General features: G+C 41.6%; 1 pseudogene; it reads right to left on the bottom strand.

Annotated features, from left to right (window-relative positions):
- Positions 1 to 17826, bottom strand: part of LOC115200783 (ubiquitin carboxyl-terminal hydrolase 31-like) — a 49250-nt pseudogene extending 31424 nt beyond the window's left edge.
- Between the last annotated feature and the right edge of the window lie 298 nt (positions 17827 to 18124).

Here is an 18124-nt window from a genome sequence, read left to right on the forward strand (position 1 = left end):
CTACCTCAAGCTCTAAACCCTCAGAGGTAGTAATCACACCTGTGGGGAGAGGGGTATTCTTCTTACCAAACCACATTACTTTTGTTTTGGAGGTGTTCAGAACAAGGTTAAGGGTAGAGAAAGCTTGTTGGACACTCAGAAATCTTTGTTGTAGAGTGTTTAACACAAAATCCGGGGAGGGGCAAGCTGAGTATAACACTGTAGCATCTGCATATAAATGGATGAGAGAGCTTCCTACTGCCTGAGCTATGTTGTTGATGTAAATTGAGAAGAGCGTGGGGCCTAGGATCGAGCTTTGGTGTACTCCCTTGGTGACAGGCAGTGGCCTGTTTGCTAACTACCTCTTTGATAGAGGTAGTTAGCAAACCAGGCCAAAGACCCCTCAGAGACACCAATACTGCTTAGCCGGCCCACAAGAATGGAATGGTCTACCGTATCAAAAGCTTTGACCAAGTCAATAAAAATAGCAGCACAATATTGTTTAGAATCAAGGGCAATGGTGACATCATTGAGGACCTTTAAGGTTGCAGTGACACATCCATAACCTGAGCAGAAACCAGATTGCATACCCGGGAGAATACCATAGACATCAAGAAAGCCAGTCAGTTGATTATTGACAAGTTATTACAACACTTTTGATAAACAGGGCAAAATAGAAATCGGCCTATAACAGTTAGGATCAGCTTGATCTCCCCCTTTAAATAAAGGACAAACCGTGGCTGCCTTCCAAGCAATGGGAACCTCCCCAGAAAGGAGAGACAGGTTAAAAAGGTCAGAGATAGGCTTGGTGATGATAGGGGCAGCAACCTTAAAGAAGAAAGGGTCTAAACCATCTGACCCAGATGTTTTTTGGGGGTCAATTTTCAGGAGCTCCTCTAGCACCTCGGATCAGTGACTGCCTGCAGGGAGAAACTTTGTAGCGGGGCAGGGGAAAAAGAGGGAGAAGCTTCTAGTTGCATTAGAAGGGGTGGGAGATGAGGAAATGTTGAGTCAAATGAGTCAAATAGGAATCCTGACTTAATGAAGTGGTGATTAAAGAGCTCAGCCATGTGTTTCTTGTCAGTAACAACCACATCATCAACTTTAAGGGACATGAGCAGCTGTGAGGAGGAGGGTTTATTCTCCATGTCTTTAACCATTTTCCAGAACTTGTTTGGGTTAGACCCACAGAGAGAGAACTGCTCCTTAAAGTAACTAACTTTGGCCTTCCGGATAGCCTGAGTACACTTATTTCTAATTTTCCTGAATAATAGCCAGTCAGACTGAGTATGCGTGTGCCGAGCCTTTCGCCAAATGCAATTCTTGAGGTGGAGTAACTCTGCAAGATCACGGTCGAACCAGGGGCTGAACCGGTTTTTAATTCTCATTTTCTTTATTGTTTATTAACAATACCACTGAAAATATTAAAAAGAAGGTCCAAGCGTCTTCGACAGAGGGGATCAAGCTGATTCTATACTATTTTACAGAGGCCAGTTCATGAATGAAGGCTTGCTCATTAAAGTTTTTTAGCAAGTGTCTATGACAAATCAGGACAGTTCGTTTCACTGAGCAGCCATTACGAACACAGGCTGTAAAACAGTGATCACTAAGGTCATTACAGAAAACACCAGACTGATACCTATCAGGATTATTTGTGAGGAAAACATCAAGGAGAGTAGCCTTTTCTGGGTGTTTGGAGTCATACCTTGTGGGATTGGTAATAATCTGAGAAAGATTTAGGGAGTCCCATTGCTTTAGGGCATGGTCAGGTGGTTTAAGCATGTCCCAGTTTAGGTCACCAAGCAGGACAAATTCAGACTTCGTGTAAGGGGCCAGGAGAGTGTTTAGGGCAGGTAGGGTACAGGCTGGTGCTGATGCAGGATGATAGCACCCAGCAACAGTCAACCAAGAACTATTGAAAGTGTAATGCTTAAAACCAGCAAAGAATTGGGGCAAGCAACAGTAGACGGGCCAGGGTGTACATGCACATTCCCAGATATCATCAACAGTAATACAATCAAGGCATGGCATAGGACAGATAACTATATCTGAATGTGCATTAGATGGCAACAAGATCATATTGTACAGCAATTTCATCAGGTAACATGAATACAAAGCTGGCGAGAGGTGGTTAGGATAGGATGGGAGGCCAAAAGTCTGTGTAACCAATAGAGAGTCAGAGTCCAGAGTGTGGGAACAAACATAGTCTGTCTCACGGTTGGGTAAAGAATGTTTGTAGTCAAGAAAATATGCAGGAGTCATGAGGCAAATAGCAAAATAGAAAAATGCACAAGAAAAAAATTAACATATAATGACTTGGGGCTCGCCATTGTAAGTTCAGTCACTCGTCCCAACAGTGTGTGAGTGCTGGAGGCGAGCGAAAGCTCGGGAGAGAGGGGTGAGTGTGGTGGGGGTACCTGTACCAGACAGGGGGAGAGAGGCCAGGGCAGATGGTGAACAGATCGCCAGGTGGAATCCAAGCAGCAGTGCAGCAGGCAACAGGAGTAGGTGCCACACCCACTTGGGAGAAGCTTTTATTTCTGGAAGCAGATTTCTTGTAGAAATGCCAGTGAATGGTCTATGAACAGCAGGAGGGATCTTCAGAGGACGCTTCAAAGACTCCTGCCACTTGTTGGGCCTAAAGGCCTCGACACTGTTTACTTCACACCTTAGCGCTAATTGAATGTGTATCTGGTCTGTCCTTGCAAGCCTGGGAGCCTTAGCTCAACATTCATTCCCCATAAAATAAAATATATCATTGTAATGTACTTTATTTTTATTTTTGTATTTTTTTTTCTTGGCTTTCAAAATAGCATCAGACCAAACACTACTTACTCAGTTCCAGGTTGGATGGTGTCCTCAGATCTCTGCTGTTTGTTTGCTAGAGCACCCTCTGTATAGCTTGGAAAAATAAAACCTTGGAAGTAGTAATCTCTCCAGTTAATTTTGGTCAAAATTGCTGTAGAGTTGAAGCAAACCAAAATGCTGGTTGGAATTGGCAGTACGCAACATTGTGACGAGAAAAAAAACAACTCTGAAAATACTTGTAGAAAATTACACTTTAATAGCTAGGTGAGTGACAGATTTAGTCATTGGAGGACACCCCAGTGCGTAGTGACAGAGCCATCATTCCAGGCCAGCTGTAGTCACTAGCTATCAAATCTGACACAAGGTCAATGACGCAACCAGAAGACTGAGCATTGTTCCTCCCAGTAAATCCCAGAGGGAAACTCTTCTCATTTTCAAACCATTAGCACTGGAGCCCCCAGCACTGAAATGCAATGAAAGATCAAACACTCAACCCAAAGCCTCTGTGTGCATATTAAAGGGGAAATGTACAGTAGGTCTATGATGTGCACTGTATCATTGTATGCCACAGTAAATATCTATTCAGAAAAATAACAAAGTAAAATGGAGGTTGAGTGCTATGGAGTTCTGGTAAGCTTGTTTAACACATCTGCATAATCTGCCTATGGTATTTAAGTGTAGTGCAGTATAATACAGCCAGGGAAACTACTGATCACATGTACAGTGGGGGGAAAAAGTATTTGATCCCCTGCTGATTTTGTTCGTTTGCCCACTTTCAAAAAAATGATCAGTCTATAATTTTAATAGTAGGTTTATTTGAACAGTGAGAGACAGAATAACAACAAAAAAATCCAGAAAAACGCATGTCAAAAATGTTATAAAATTATTTGCATTTTAATGAGGGAAATAAGTATTTGACCCCTCTGCAAAACATGACTTAGTACTTGCCAAGAGTGTGCAAAGCTGCCATCAAGGCAAAGGGTGGCTACTTTGAAGAATCTCAAAAATAAAATACATTTTTATTTGCTAACACTTTTTTGGTTACTACATTATTGCATATGTGTTATTTCATAGTTTTGATGTCTTCACTATTATTCTACAATGCAGAAAATAGTAATAATAAAGAAAAACCTTTGAATGAGTAAGTGTGTCCAAACTTTTGACTGGTACTGTATGTTACAAATCAGCTTTTCTGTGTTGGAATGGTGTGGTCACTAGAAACAGCCTTCGATTTTGGACGTTTGAAAAGGTCCTGATGACGTCTATATATGCCTTCCTCGGTCACCCAACAAAAAACAGACACAGCACTGGGCAAAACTCAATGAGCCTCAGAGTCAGAGTGCACTGCTTAGCCCAATGTGCCATGGCAATTCACAATGCTCTAGCAAGCAGGGAGAGGACTTGATGATACTTGATGGAAACAGTGCATTTTTTAAAATTATTTTGTTATAGGCCTTCCACCACCCCTAGCCCTTAACTTAACCCCTCGGAATTAATACCTAACCTTAACCTTTTGAGTTGTTTCTGATTTAACCCTGTAACCACATGGAATTAACACCTCTAACCATGTAAATCTATGTTCATCCATAATAAGGCAAATTCTGAAGTGAAACTATGAGATCAGGGTGGTAGGTGTACCCCAACAAAAGAATAGTCTGGGCATATACCAGTCATTAAAAAATTCATGCAAGTAGACCACTGATTTGCCAGCTCATCCTGACATCATTCTCTATGAGGAAATGGCAAGCATTTCTAATATGGTCTGATTGAAATACAACTTTGAGGTGGAGTTTTTTCCCTCTCCAATTTATGCTTTGACCACAAATACAAGTATAGGATAATTCAACAACATTATTTGGGTAGAGTATGTGAGCGGAGATGAAGCGGAAAATGCCGAATTTGACTGGAGCGTGGAGCGAGATTCCCAAAGGCTGGAGTGTCGGCCTTCCTGTCCTCTCCAATTTTGCTCCAATATCGCTCCAGTAGTGCTCACTTAACAAGCTCAGGGCATGCCCACCCCAGCATGCATTTGTAGGCTACTTGTGTGCTGCTATAGCCCCTTGCTTTAGCTACTGTGAGGGAGTTTGCAAAAAAAAATGTTTTCACAGGTGCTAAATCAAGGTGACTTAGAAAGATGAGGCGCAAGAGAGGGAGTGTAGTGAGGATATTCTCCGCTGCTGGGTGGCTCTCCAGGCACCATCGCTTGAGTCTGAAGCCAGACTAGCCCAACTCATGTTTCTAAAAATGAATTCTAATAATGAATTCAAAAGCACTAAGTCATGTTTCATTTCATTTGTATTTAATTCTAAGTAAGTCACAGTCTATATGCGCAATTTATAGACTATAATGATTTGATACAACAAAATGTTGTTTAAATGCTGAGAGCTTTATGTCCTTACCAGCCTATTGTGTTGTACTCGCAAATGCTTCACAAATGTATTTATTTGTAGGCTATAGCCTTGAAATAATTGAAATACTATAGCCTAAATAAATCATTTTCGTTAGGCTCCCCTGTCTGGCTTCTGACCTATTTAGAGTGTTTTTATGCTGTTTAATTTGACATAGTCTATTTGAAACGATGTTTGCTTCTTACATTTTCATACTTTTCATTAAAATCTTCCACATGGTTTGGTTTCAATACTTAAAAAACAATTGGTAATTCCAGGTAGTCACAAAAATAGATGGGTGCTGGTTAAATTGTGATTTTAATGAATGGAGCGAACAAGGAGCGCCAGAGAGGTGCGCAAGCACTGCTCCATGAGCGATGAATGGCTCACAAGCTCTGTTTAGGTATGAGTTAACTTAATATGAACTTTTAAAAGTGAGATTTTCACTGGACAATTAATTTAAAACTGCAACATTTTCTCTTAGCCTCATTGCAAAATGTGTAGAGTAACAGGATATTTCCTTTAAAACGGCACTCATCTTCATGGCAAAACATGAAAAATAGCATGAGATGAACTATAAAACAACACATTTTTCTCTCTGCCCCATAGCAAAATATGTAGAATTGCAGGAAATTTGCTTTAAAACTGCAACAACCAAAAAATCTGGCTCATATCAAAATGTATAGAACAGCATTTTAAACAGCACATCTTTCTCTCTGTCCCATGCAAAATGTGTTGAAATGCAGGAAGTTAGCCATCCCCCCCCCACACACACACAAAAAAAATCTGGTTTCCACTCATCCTTCTACTTAATTATATTTTGCCCTGTTTATCAAAAGTGTTGGAAACATTTGTCAATAATCAACTGACTGGCTTTCTTGATGTCTATAGTATTCTCTCTGGTATGCAATCTGGTTTCCGCTCAGGTTATGGATGTGTCACTGCAACCTTAAAAGGTCCTCAATGATGTCACCATTTCCCTTGATTGTAAGCAATATTGTGCAGCTATTTTTTATTGACTTGGCCAAAGATTTTCATATGGTAGACCATTCCATTATTGTGGGCCAGTTAAGGAGTATTGGTGTCTCTGAGGGATTTTTGGCCTGGTTTGCTATCTACCTCTATCAAAGAGTGTAGTGTATCAGAACATCTGCTATCTCCGCCACTGCCTGTCACCAAGGGTGTACCCAAAGGCTCGATCCAAGGCCCCATGCTCTTCTCAATTTACATCAACAACATTGCTCAGGCAGTAGGAAGCTCTCTCATCGATTTATATGCAGATGATACAGTCTTATACTCGGCTGGCCCCTTCCCGGATTATGTGTTAACTTCTCTAGGGTAGGGGGCAGTATTTTGACGTCCGGATGAAAGGCGTGCCCAAATTAAACTGCCTGCTACTCAGGCTCAGAAGGTAGGATATGCAAATTATTAGTAGATTTGGACAGAAACACTCTGAAGTTTCTAAAACTGTTTGAATGATGTCTGTGAGTATAACAGAACTCATATGGCAGGCAAAAACCTGAGAAAATCCAACCATGAAGTGTGGAAATCTGAGGGTTGTAGTTTTTCAAGTGATTCCCTATCCAGTATACAGTGACTTAGGGTTCATTTTGCACTTCCTAAGGCTTCCACTAGATGTCAACAGTCTTTAGAACGTTGTTTCATGCTTTTACTGTGAATATGGAGCGAACAAGAGGGCCTGGAAGTTGATGAGTGAGAAAATAACATGAGCTCAGAGGTGCGCTCACGTGAGAGTTAGCTGTGTTCCTTTTCTTTTCTGAAGACATTGGAATTGTCCGGTTGGAATATTACTGAAGATTTATGTTAAAAACGTCCTAAAGATTGATGCTATACATCGTTTGACATATTTCTACGAATGTAAATATAACTTTTTTTTACTTTTCGTCGTGACATTTTCGCGGGCTTCCTGCATTTGGAGTAATGGATTGAAAGCGTTAACAAAAGGAGTTATTTGGACATAAATGATGGACTTTATCGAACAAAATAAACATTTATTGTGGACCTGGGATACCTGGGAGTGCATTCTGATGAAGATCATCAAAGGTAAGTGAATATTTATAATATTATTTCTGAGTTTTGTTGACTCCACAAAATGGCGGGTTTGGTTTCGTGTCTGAACGCTGTACTCAGATTATTGCAAAGTGTGCTTTCGCTGTAAAGTTTATTTTAAATCTGACACAGCGGTTGCATTAAGGAGAAGTGTATCTATAATTCTTTGAATAACAGTTTAATATTTTATCAACGTTTATGATGAGTATTTCTGTAAATTGATGTGCTCATTCACTGGAAGTTTTGGGAGGCAAAACATTTCTAAACATTACACGCCAATGTAAAATGCGGTTTTTGGATATAAATATGAACATTATCGAGCAAAACATACATGTATTGTGTAACATGAAGTCCTATGAGCGCCATCTGATGAAGATCATTAAAGGTTAGTGATTCATTTTAGCTGTATTTCAGTTTTTTGTGACGCTTCTCCTTGCTTGGAAAATGGCTGTGTGGTTTTTCTTGTTAGGTGCTGTCCTAACATAATCTAATGTTATGCTTTCTCCGTAAAGCCTTTTTGAAATCGGCTTATTTATAAAACCCTCTTAGGCCTCACTCCCCCCTATCTGAGATATCTACTGCAGCCCTCATCCTCCACATACAACACCTGTTCTGCCAGTCACATTCTGTTAAAGGTCCTCAAAGCACACACATCCCTGGGTCACTCGTCTTTTCAGTTTGCTGCAGCTAGCGACTGGAACGAGCTGCAACAAACACTCAAACTGGACAGCTTTATCTCAATCTTTTCATTCAATGACTCAATCATGGACACTCTTACTGACAGTTGTGGCTGCTTTGCGTGATGTATTGTTGTCTCTACCTTCTTGCCCTTTGCGCGGTTGTCTGTGCTATGTTTTGTGCTGCTACCATGTTGTGTTGCTACCACGTTGTTGTCATGTTGTGTTGCTGCCATGCTATGTTGTTGTCTTATGTCTCTCTTTATGTAGTGTTGTCTCCTTGTAGAGGTAGACCGATTATGATTTTTTTTAACGCCGATGCCGATTATTGGAGGACCCCAAAAACCCGCAACCGATTAATCGGCAGATTTTTTTATTTATTTGTAATAATGACAATTACAACAATTCTGAATGAACACTTATTTTAACTTAATATAATACATCAATAAAATCAATTTAGCCTCAAATAAATAATGAAACATGTTCAATTTGGTTTAACCTCTCTGGCGCATGTGGGACGAACTCGTCCCACCTACGTAACAGCCACTGAAATCCAGTGGCGCGATTTTTGAATCGTTAGAAATACTATTACTTCAATTTCTCAAACATATGACTATTTTACAGCTATTTAAAGACAAGAATCTCGTTAATCTAACCACACTGTCCGATTTCAAAAAGGCTTTACAACGAAAGCAAAACATTAGATTATGTCAGCAGAGTGCCCAGCCAGAAATAATCAGACACCCATTTTTCAAGCTAGCATATCATGTCACATAAACCCAAACCACAGCTAAATGCAGCACTAACCTTTTATGATCTTCATCAGATGACACACCTAGGACATTGTGTTATACAATACATGCATGTCTGTTCAATCAAGTTCATATTTATATCAAAAAACAGCTTTTTACATTAGCATGTGACGTTCAGAAAAAGCATAACCCCCGCAAACTTCCGGGGAATTTACTAACAGTTTGCTAAATTACTCACGATAAACGTTCACAAAAAGCATAACAATTATTTTAAGAATTATAGATACATTACTCCTCTATGCACTCGATATGTCCGATTTTAAAATAGCTTTTCGGATGAAGCACATTTTGCAATAATCTAAGTACATAGCCCGGCATCACAGGGCTAGCTATTTAGACACCCACCCAGGTCAGCCTCCACCAAAATCACATTTCCTATAAGAAAAATGTTCTTACATTGCTTGTTCTTCGTCAGAATACACTGCCAGGACTTCTACTTCAATAACAAATGTTGGTTTGGTCCCAAATAATCCATCGTTATATCCAAACAGCGACGTTTTGTTCGTGAGTTCTAGACACTATCAGAATGCTACAGCACGGTCTCGAGCATGGCGCATTGGCGTGACAAAAAATGTCTAAATATTCCATTACCGTACTTCGAAGCATGTCAACCGCTGTTTAAAACCAATTTTTATGCCATTTATCTCGTAGAAAAGTGATAATATTCCGACCGGGAATATGCATTGAGCCTAAACAGCCGAATAAAATTTCTCCTCAGGAGCGAATCGTGCACGCGCCTCATTCAAAGGTCCTCTGAGCCGCCACTTACCAAAGGCGATAATGTGTTTCAGCCTGAGGCTGCCTCGTCAACCTTCAGGTATTTCCCGGGTTCTGAGAGCCTATCGGAGCCCTGGGAATTGTCACGTTACAGCTAAGATCCTTACTTTTCAATAAACAGATGCAAGACGCACGACTCCTTGTCAGACAGGGTACTTCCTGCTTGAAACCTTGTCAGGTTTTTGCCTGCCATAGGAGTTCTGTTATACTCACAGACACCATTCAAACAGTTTTAGAAAATTCAGTGTTTTCTATCCAAACCTGAACAATAATATGCATATTCTAGCTTCTGAGTTGGTGTAGGAGGCAGTTAAAAATGGGCACATATTTTTTCCAAAATTCTCAATACTGCCCCCTATCATAATGCAAAAACAAAGTGTTGGAGAAGAAAGTAAAAGTGCAATATGTGCCATGTAAAAAAGCTAACATTTAAGTTCCTGCTCAGAACATGAGAACATATGAAAGCTGGTGGTTCCTTTTAACATGAGTCTTCAATATTCCCAGGTAAGATGTTTTAGGTTGTAGTTATTATAGGAATTATAGAACTATTTCTCTCTATATGATTTGTATTTCATATACCTTTGACTATTGGATGTTCTTATAGGCACTTTAGTATTGCCAGTGTAACAGTATAGCTTCCGTCCCTCTCCTCGCTCCTACCTGGGCTCAAACCAGGAACACATCGACAACAGCCACCCTCAAAGCAGCATTACCCATGCAGAGCAAGGGAAACAACTACTCCAAGTCGCAGAGCGAGTGACATTTGAAACGCTATAAGCGCGCACTCCGCTAACTAGCTAGCCATTTCACATTGGTTACACCAGCCTAATCTCGGGAGTTGATAGGCTTGAAGTCATAAACAGCACAATGCTTGAAGCATTGCGAAGAGCTGCTGGAAACGCACGAAAGTGCTGTTTGAATGAATGCTTACGAGCCTGCTGGTGTCTACCATCGCTCAGTCAGACTGCTCTATCAAATCATAGACTTAATTATAACATAATAACACACAGAAATATGAGCCTTTGGTCATTAAAATGGTCGAATCCGGAAACTATCATTTCAAAAACTAAATGTTTATTCTTTCAGTGAAATACGGAACCGTTCCGTATTTTATCTAACGGATGGCATCCCTAAGTCTAAATATTGCTGTTACATTGTACAACCTTCAATGTTATGTCATAATTATGTACAATTCTGGCAAATTAATTACGGCCTTTGTTAGGAATAAATGGACTTCACACAGTTCGCAATGAGCCAGGCGGCCCAAACTGCTGCATATACCCTGACTGCTTGCACGGAACGCAAGAGAAGTGGCACAATTTCCCTAGTTATAAGAAATTCATGTTAGCAGGCAATATTAACTGAATATGCAGGTTTAAAAATATATACTTGTGTATTGATTTTAAAGAAAGGCATTGATGTTTATGGTTAGGTACACATTTGTGCAACGACAGTGCTTTGTTCGTGAATGCGCTTGTTAAATCATCACCCGTTTGTCGAAGTAGGCTGTGATTCAACGAGAAATTAAACAGGCACCGCATCGATTATATGCAATGCAGGACACGCTAGATAAACTAGTAATATCATCAACCATGTGTAGTTAACTAGTGATTGTTAAGATTGATTTTTTTTATAAGATAAGTTTAATGCTAGCTAGCAACTTACCTTGGCTTCTTGCTGCCCTTGCGTAACAGGTAGTCAGCCTGCCCCGCAGGCTCCTCGTGTGGTGCAATGTAAGGCAGGTGGTTAGAGCGTTGGACTAGTAACCGGAAAGTATGAATAAATATATACACTGCTCAAAAAAATAAAGGGAACACTAAAATAACACATCCTAGATCTGAATGAACGAAATAATCTTATTAAATACTTTTATCTTTACATAGTTGAATGTGCTGACAACAAAATCACACAAAAATAATCAATGGAAATCCAATTTATCAACCCATGGAGGTCTGGATTTGGAGTCACACTCAAAATTAAAGTGGAAAACCACACTACAGGCTGATCCAACTTTCATGTAATGTCCTTAAAACAAGTCAAAATGAGGCTCAGTAGTGTGTGTGGCCTCCAAGTGCCTGTATGACCTCCCTACAACGCCTGGGCATGCTCCTGATGAGGTGGCGGCTGGTCTCCTGAGGGATCTCCTCCCAGACCTGGACTAAAGCATCCGCCAACTCCTGGACAGTCTGTGGTGCAACGTGGTGTTGGTGGATGGAGCGAGACATGATGTCCCAGATGTGCTCAATTGGATTCAGGTCTGGGGAACGGGCGGGCCAGTCCATAGCATCAATGCCTTCCTCTTGCAGGAACTGCTGACACACTCCAGCCACATGAGGTCTAGCATTGTCTTGCATTAGGAGGAACCCAGGGCCAACCGCACCAGCATATGGTCTCACAAGGGGTCTGAGGATCTCATCTCGGTACCTAATGGCAGTCAGGCTACCTCTGGCGAGCACATGGAGGGCTGTGCGGCCCCCCAAAGAAATGCCACCCCACACCATGACTGACCCACCGCCAAACCGGTCATGCTGGAGGATGTTGCAGGCAGCAGAACGTTCTCCACGGCGTCTCCAGACTGTCACGTCTGTCACATGTGCTCAGTGTGAACCTGCTTTCATCTGTGAAGAGCACAGGGCGCCAGTGGCGAATTTGCCAATCTTGGTGTTCTCTGGCAAATGCCAAACATCCTGCACGGTGTTGGGCTGTAAGCACAACCCCCACCTGTGGATGTCGGGCCCTCATACCACCCTCATGGAGTCTGTTTCTTACCGTTTGAGCAGACACATGCACATTTGTGGCCTGCTGAAGGTCATTTTGCAGGGCTCTGGCAGTGCTCCTCCTTGCACAAAGGCGGAGGTAGCGGTCCTGCTGCTGGGTTGTTGCCCTCCTACGGCCTCCTCCACGTCTCCTGATGTACTGGCCTGTCTCCTGGTAGCGCCTCCATGCTCTGAACACTACGCTGACAGACACAGCAAACCTTCTTGCCACAGCTCGCATTGATGTGTCATCCTGGATGAGCTGCACTACCTAAGCCACTTGTGTGGGTTGTAGACTCCGTCTCATGTTACCACTAGAGTGAAAGCACCGCCAGCATTCAAAAGTGACCAAAACATCAGCCAGGAAGCATAGGAACTGAGAAGTGGTCTGTGGTTACCACCTGCAGAACCACTCCTTTATTGGGGGTGTCTTGCTAATTGCCTATAATTTCCACCTGTTGTCGATTCCATTTGCACAACAGCATGTGAAATGTATTGTCAATCAGTGTTGCTTCCTAACTGGACAGTTTGATTTCACAGAAGTGTGATTGACTTGGAGTTACATTGTGTTGTTTAAGTGTTCCCTTTATTTTTTGGAGCAGTATATATATATATATTTGCTGAAACATTGAATTTGGTCTTACTGCTATTAGCCCATAGAAATGCACTGAATAACAGATTGATTCATACATGGTAAAACTGATGAAAAAATAAAATAACCTTTGTTTTGAAGTGTCTGTCCAATATTTAAGAGATATAAGATCAGGAAAAAACGTTTTTTACCCATATTTAACCCATTTTTTAGGCACTAAACTACTTCTATATATACACCTCAATAAATTGTTTTAACTGGTACCGGCTGTCACGTTTACTCCCGTTCCCCCTCTCCGATGCTCGACATCGCCAGTTGCCTCATTACGCACACATGCCACCCTCGCTACGCGCACCAGCGCCTCATGACACACCTGGACTCCATCACCTTCTTGATTACCTCCTGAAATCTGTCACTCCCCTTGGTTCTTTCCTCAGACATTATTGACTCGGTTTCTGTTTCATGTCTGTATGCTTTTCGTGTGTTGTACTATGTTCTAGTTATTATTACATTTGCACTCCCTGTACTTGCTTCCCGACTCCCAGCATACACGTTATACGGGCTACTTCAGGCAAGGCTTGTGGGTGTCCTAGAGCAAAACAACCAACATGTATATGGTTGTGAGAGACTCACCTTTCCATAGTAGTTTGTAGGCCAAACCTTTCGGATGCTAAAGCTATTTTTGTGAGAACGATTTTTGTGATGTCTCATTGTCTGACAAACACCGCTGTAGCTCTGCCACTTTTCACCCCAGATGCAGAAGGCCGATATCGGCAGATGTGGTGGATTGAAACGCAACCCATGCAAAACCAAATACACTACAGTGCATTAAAAAAGTATTCAGAACCCTTGACTAGTTCCAGATTTTGTTACGTTTTACAGCCTTATTCTAAAATTGATCAAATTATTTTTATCCTCAATCTGCACACAATTCCCCATAATGACAAAGCGAAAACAGGTTTAGAAATATTTGCAAATGTATTCAAAATAAAAACAGAAATACTTTATTTACGTAAGTATTTGACAGTTGACAGTGCATGTCAGAACAAAAACCAAGCCATGAGGTCGATGGAATTGTCCGTAGAGCTCCGAGACAGCATTGTGTCGAGACACAGATCTGTGTCGAGACACAGATCTGGGAAGAACAGTGGCCTCAATCATTCTTAAATGGAAGAAGTTTGGAACCACCAAGACTCTTCCTAGAGCTGGCCGCCCAGACAAACGGAGCAAAAAACCTGACACCATCCCAAGTTGAAGCACAGTGGTAGCAGCATCATGCTGTGGCGAAGTTTTTCAGTGGCAGGGACCGAGAGACTAGACCGAGAGACTAGGATCGGCGGAAAGATGAACAGAGCAAAGTACAGAGAGATCTCTAATGAAAACCTGCTCCAGAGCGCTCAGGACCTCAGACTGGGACAAAGGTTCACCTTCCAACAGAACAACAACCCTAAGCACACAGCCCAGACGACGCAGGAGTGGCTTTGGGACAAGTCTCTGAATGTCCTTGAGTGGCCCAGACAGAGCTCGGACTTGAACCCGATCAAACATCTCTGGAGAGACCTGAAAATATCTGTGCAGCGACGCTAACCATCCAACCTGACAGAGCTTGAGAAGATCTGCAGAGAATAATGGTAGAAACTCCTCAATTACAGATGTTCCAAGTGTAGCGTGGTTCGTTCTGTATTGTGTAATTTAATGAGGACACTGGCACAACTGGAGGTCTGCTTGTTGGATTTTTATTTGTCCTGCACACGAAGAGACAACGCACAATATGTTAGCCCTTGGTGCAGTCACAGCTCTCAGGCACCTCGCTAGCTGAAGGTCAGACAAGAGAGAACAACAGGAGGGTACAGAAATACAGATAACCCACGATGGACCAAACCAAAATATACAAAACTTGTACAATCAAGTGTATTTACAATATAGATATGAAAAAGTGTTTGTACACACAAAATAACATTTGCTACACAGCTGTAATTAAATATTAAAAAACACTGAATTATTATTATTATAAAATTATTAACATCCCCTCTTGACCTGGCCTATTTGAACTGATCCTTGTGTGCAATGTGGTGCATAATCTAGGGGATCAACATCACACTGCTACACAAGCTTGTAGGGTAATACCCAAGAAGACTCGAGGCCGTTATCGCTGCCAAAGGTGCTTCAACCAAGTACTGAGTAAAGGGTCTTGTCAATATAAAACACCATCTTTGATGAAAATACCCATTGGCAGTTCAAAGGTGCTAAAAACAACCTCTCACATGACATGGCTCTCAAACATTCTGAACACCTGTTTTATACTATGGCTTAAGCAATTAACTAATCAGGTAGACCTGTGAAGTGACCTGCGATGCAAAACTGTGTCAATACCAATGATGACAAGATAAAATATTATGGAGTTATGGAGATAAACTTATGGAGATAAAATGTAAATCAATCAATCAATCAATACAAAACATATAAACACACTTGCTTTTCATAAATAGCTTGCATATTTTAAAAGAGTCCAATGTCTCTAGTGAAGGAGCCTCTCCTTCCCAGATATGACCATGCCCCCACACTCCAGAGTGAATCAAGATTGAATAAGACAGTTTCTTCTCTGGCTGGCAACCAAGGGAGAAAAACTGACAGAAATAGAAACATCGTCAGGAATAAGCGGTGTGCTGCTGGATGGGCCTGTTCAATTCAATTCCCCTCCAATATTTACTTTAAACCGGTAAAGCAGGACATGTAGTTATAATACTGAAATAGACAAAAAGAACATCCCTGGTGCAAAGAAATAGAGGTTCACAGAGAAATCTTTAGTTGTGTGACTTTGACAGGCATGGTGGTGTAGAAAGCTGACCAGGCTAGCTGCTGGGACACAAGCTGGTAGGTTCAGATGCTGCTACACATTTCAATGTCCATCAAACACTCTACAGGAATACAATCTCTCTGCTCTTCAGAAAGTCAGAAAACTGTAGAAGCTTGACTTGACTGGGCGTGTTACCTTGGTGTGCTACCTTGTTCCAGAACTGCTGTTTGTTCACTTTGAAACTTTAATTGCCTAACTATGAAAAGCCAAATGACATTGACTCCTGAGGTGCTGAACTGTTGCCCCCTTTATAGCCACCATGGTTATTATTTGACCCTGCATCTATGAACGTCTGAAGTCTTGAAAACCACATGTACTCTTAAATCTCCACCCCTTACAGCCAGAAGAGGACTGGCCACCCCTCGGAGCCTGGTTCCTCTCTAGGTTCCTTCCTAGGTTCCTGCCTTCTAGGGAGTTTTTCCTAGCCACTGTGCTTCTGCATCTGTATTTCCTGCTCTTTGGAGTTTTAGGCTGGGCATGTAAAATGGGCTTCATATTATACATTTGATTGATTGATTGATTGATTGATTGATTGATTGATTGATTGATTGGCAAAAGTGTTTATGCCATTGTCAACTAAACCCTGTAAATCTGTCTGATTAAAAGAGATCCAACAGATAGGCGATGAGGGATTCAGATCAGAGATTTACTGCTGCTGAATCCATTCATCATATCTGCCACTGCTAGGCTACTTGGTGGTTGTTGCTAATTGATTTGATTAATCAAGAGAATGGTACATTAGGCTTTAGTTAAAAATTGACATGACACGATTACACATATTTAAATGATTTTCATTAATTAATGGAGTTATATAGATATCTGCAAACATAATCATAACTTTGATATAGGTTTACATGTAACTATTGATCACTTATTTATTAACAATTAATCATATTTTGGGTGGATCTTTCGTCTTTCATTCATCTTGTTGGCTAGGCCCTGTGGCTCTGATGGACATGTATCTACTTGACCTTCTCTAACACCTAGTCTACCTGCTCTAACACCCAGACTACCTGCTCTAACACCTAGTCTACCTGCTCTAACACCCAGCCTACCTGCTATAACACCTAGTCTACCTGCTCTAACACCCAGCCAACCTGCTCTAACACCCAGCCAACCTGCTCTAACACCCTGCCTACCTGCTCTAACACACCTACTTGCAGCTGCCATTATGTTTCTAATGATGTCACTTTGACTGCATCAATAGCAGACCTACAGTAGTTGTGTTGGCACTTTCAATCCCCACAGACAACCAATAGGGCTGGGCCTACAGTAAACTGTTTTCTGCAACAAAGTAAGACCATGAAAGAATGTACCCATGAAACATTGACACATCAGTTGCTATTTTGCGGTTATATTGTAATGCTTGGCAGGTGCATATTAGTCATGTGGCTGCATTGCAACAACCCATGCATGCCAACTATTTGATTGACTTTCCAGTGTGCGCTCTTTGCAGAGTTTCTAATACTGTCGGAGTTCATTCTTAATCACATTTCTATCAACAGGCAACAACCAAAAACAATGCAAATGATTCATAGTTGGCCGCGCATGTATCCACATACCTTGAAATCTTGACTGTGTTGTGGGTTGTACTCGAACGTCCACAGAGCACGGACGAGACCAGACAGTTGCTCTGTGACTTCACCAGACTCCTGCTGGTGTCCCTTTCTTTGGATACAAACACCGTTTGCTGAATTCGGTTTATTCGATTCAGTCGATTTGTCATTGGTGCTATGACAGCTGTCCTCTCCACGGTATTGTTCCAATGCAAGATATTCAGCAAAGAGTTCCGTGTTGCTCAGACATTGCAAGATAGCGTTCATGAAACAGGTGTTGCCATGATTCTTGAGTCCAGCAACTCCGGGGACCTTGTCCCCAAATAGGAACCCGCCACATTCACTGTCGTCGGAGGGGACAGAGCCGCCTGTGGTGGCCTGGATGAAACTTGCATCGTCCTTCTCTTCATCTTCATGCTCCTCGTTGCCGAAATGGGACAGAGTAGACAGAGTCCTGAGAACTCTGTTCATAAAGCTCCCCACAGAGCGCACAGAGCCCCTTCGGAAGAGCTTCTTGCTGAAGGATTTCTTCTCTTTAGTGTTAGCTTTTAACATGGTTGAAGGGCTGGGGTTTCTCAATATTTAAATCATATTAGAGAGAGAGAGAGAGAGAGAGAGAGAGCATCTCGACAACAATTGGATCGGTCTGTCTATTCCAATGACAAAAGCCAAACAGTGATAATTTGTGTTCCTCGCTGATGACAGTAGGCTATAAAACATTATTTTGGAGGACAAAGTGGAGCATTTGGGGGTCTTATCACCAGTAGCCTATAGCCAAAAACAAAAGACCCATGACATCTCACTTAAAACACTGCGTCGGTTTGCATAAATATTATCCATGGGAAGATGCAAT

Source organism: Salmo trutta, chromosome 10, assembly GCF_901001165.1.
Source record: "Salmo trutta chromosome 10, fSalTru1.1, whole genome shotgun sequence".
Classification (NCBI taxonomy): domain Eukaryota; kingdom Metazoa; phylum Chordata; class Actinopteri; order Salmoniformes; family Salmonidae; genus Salmo; species Salmo trutta.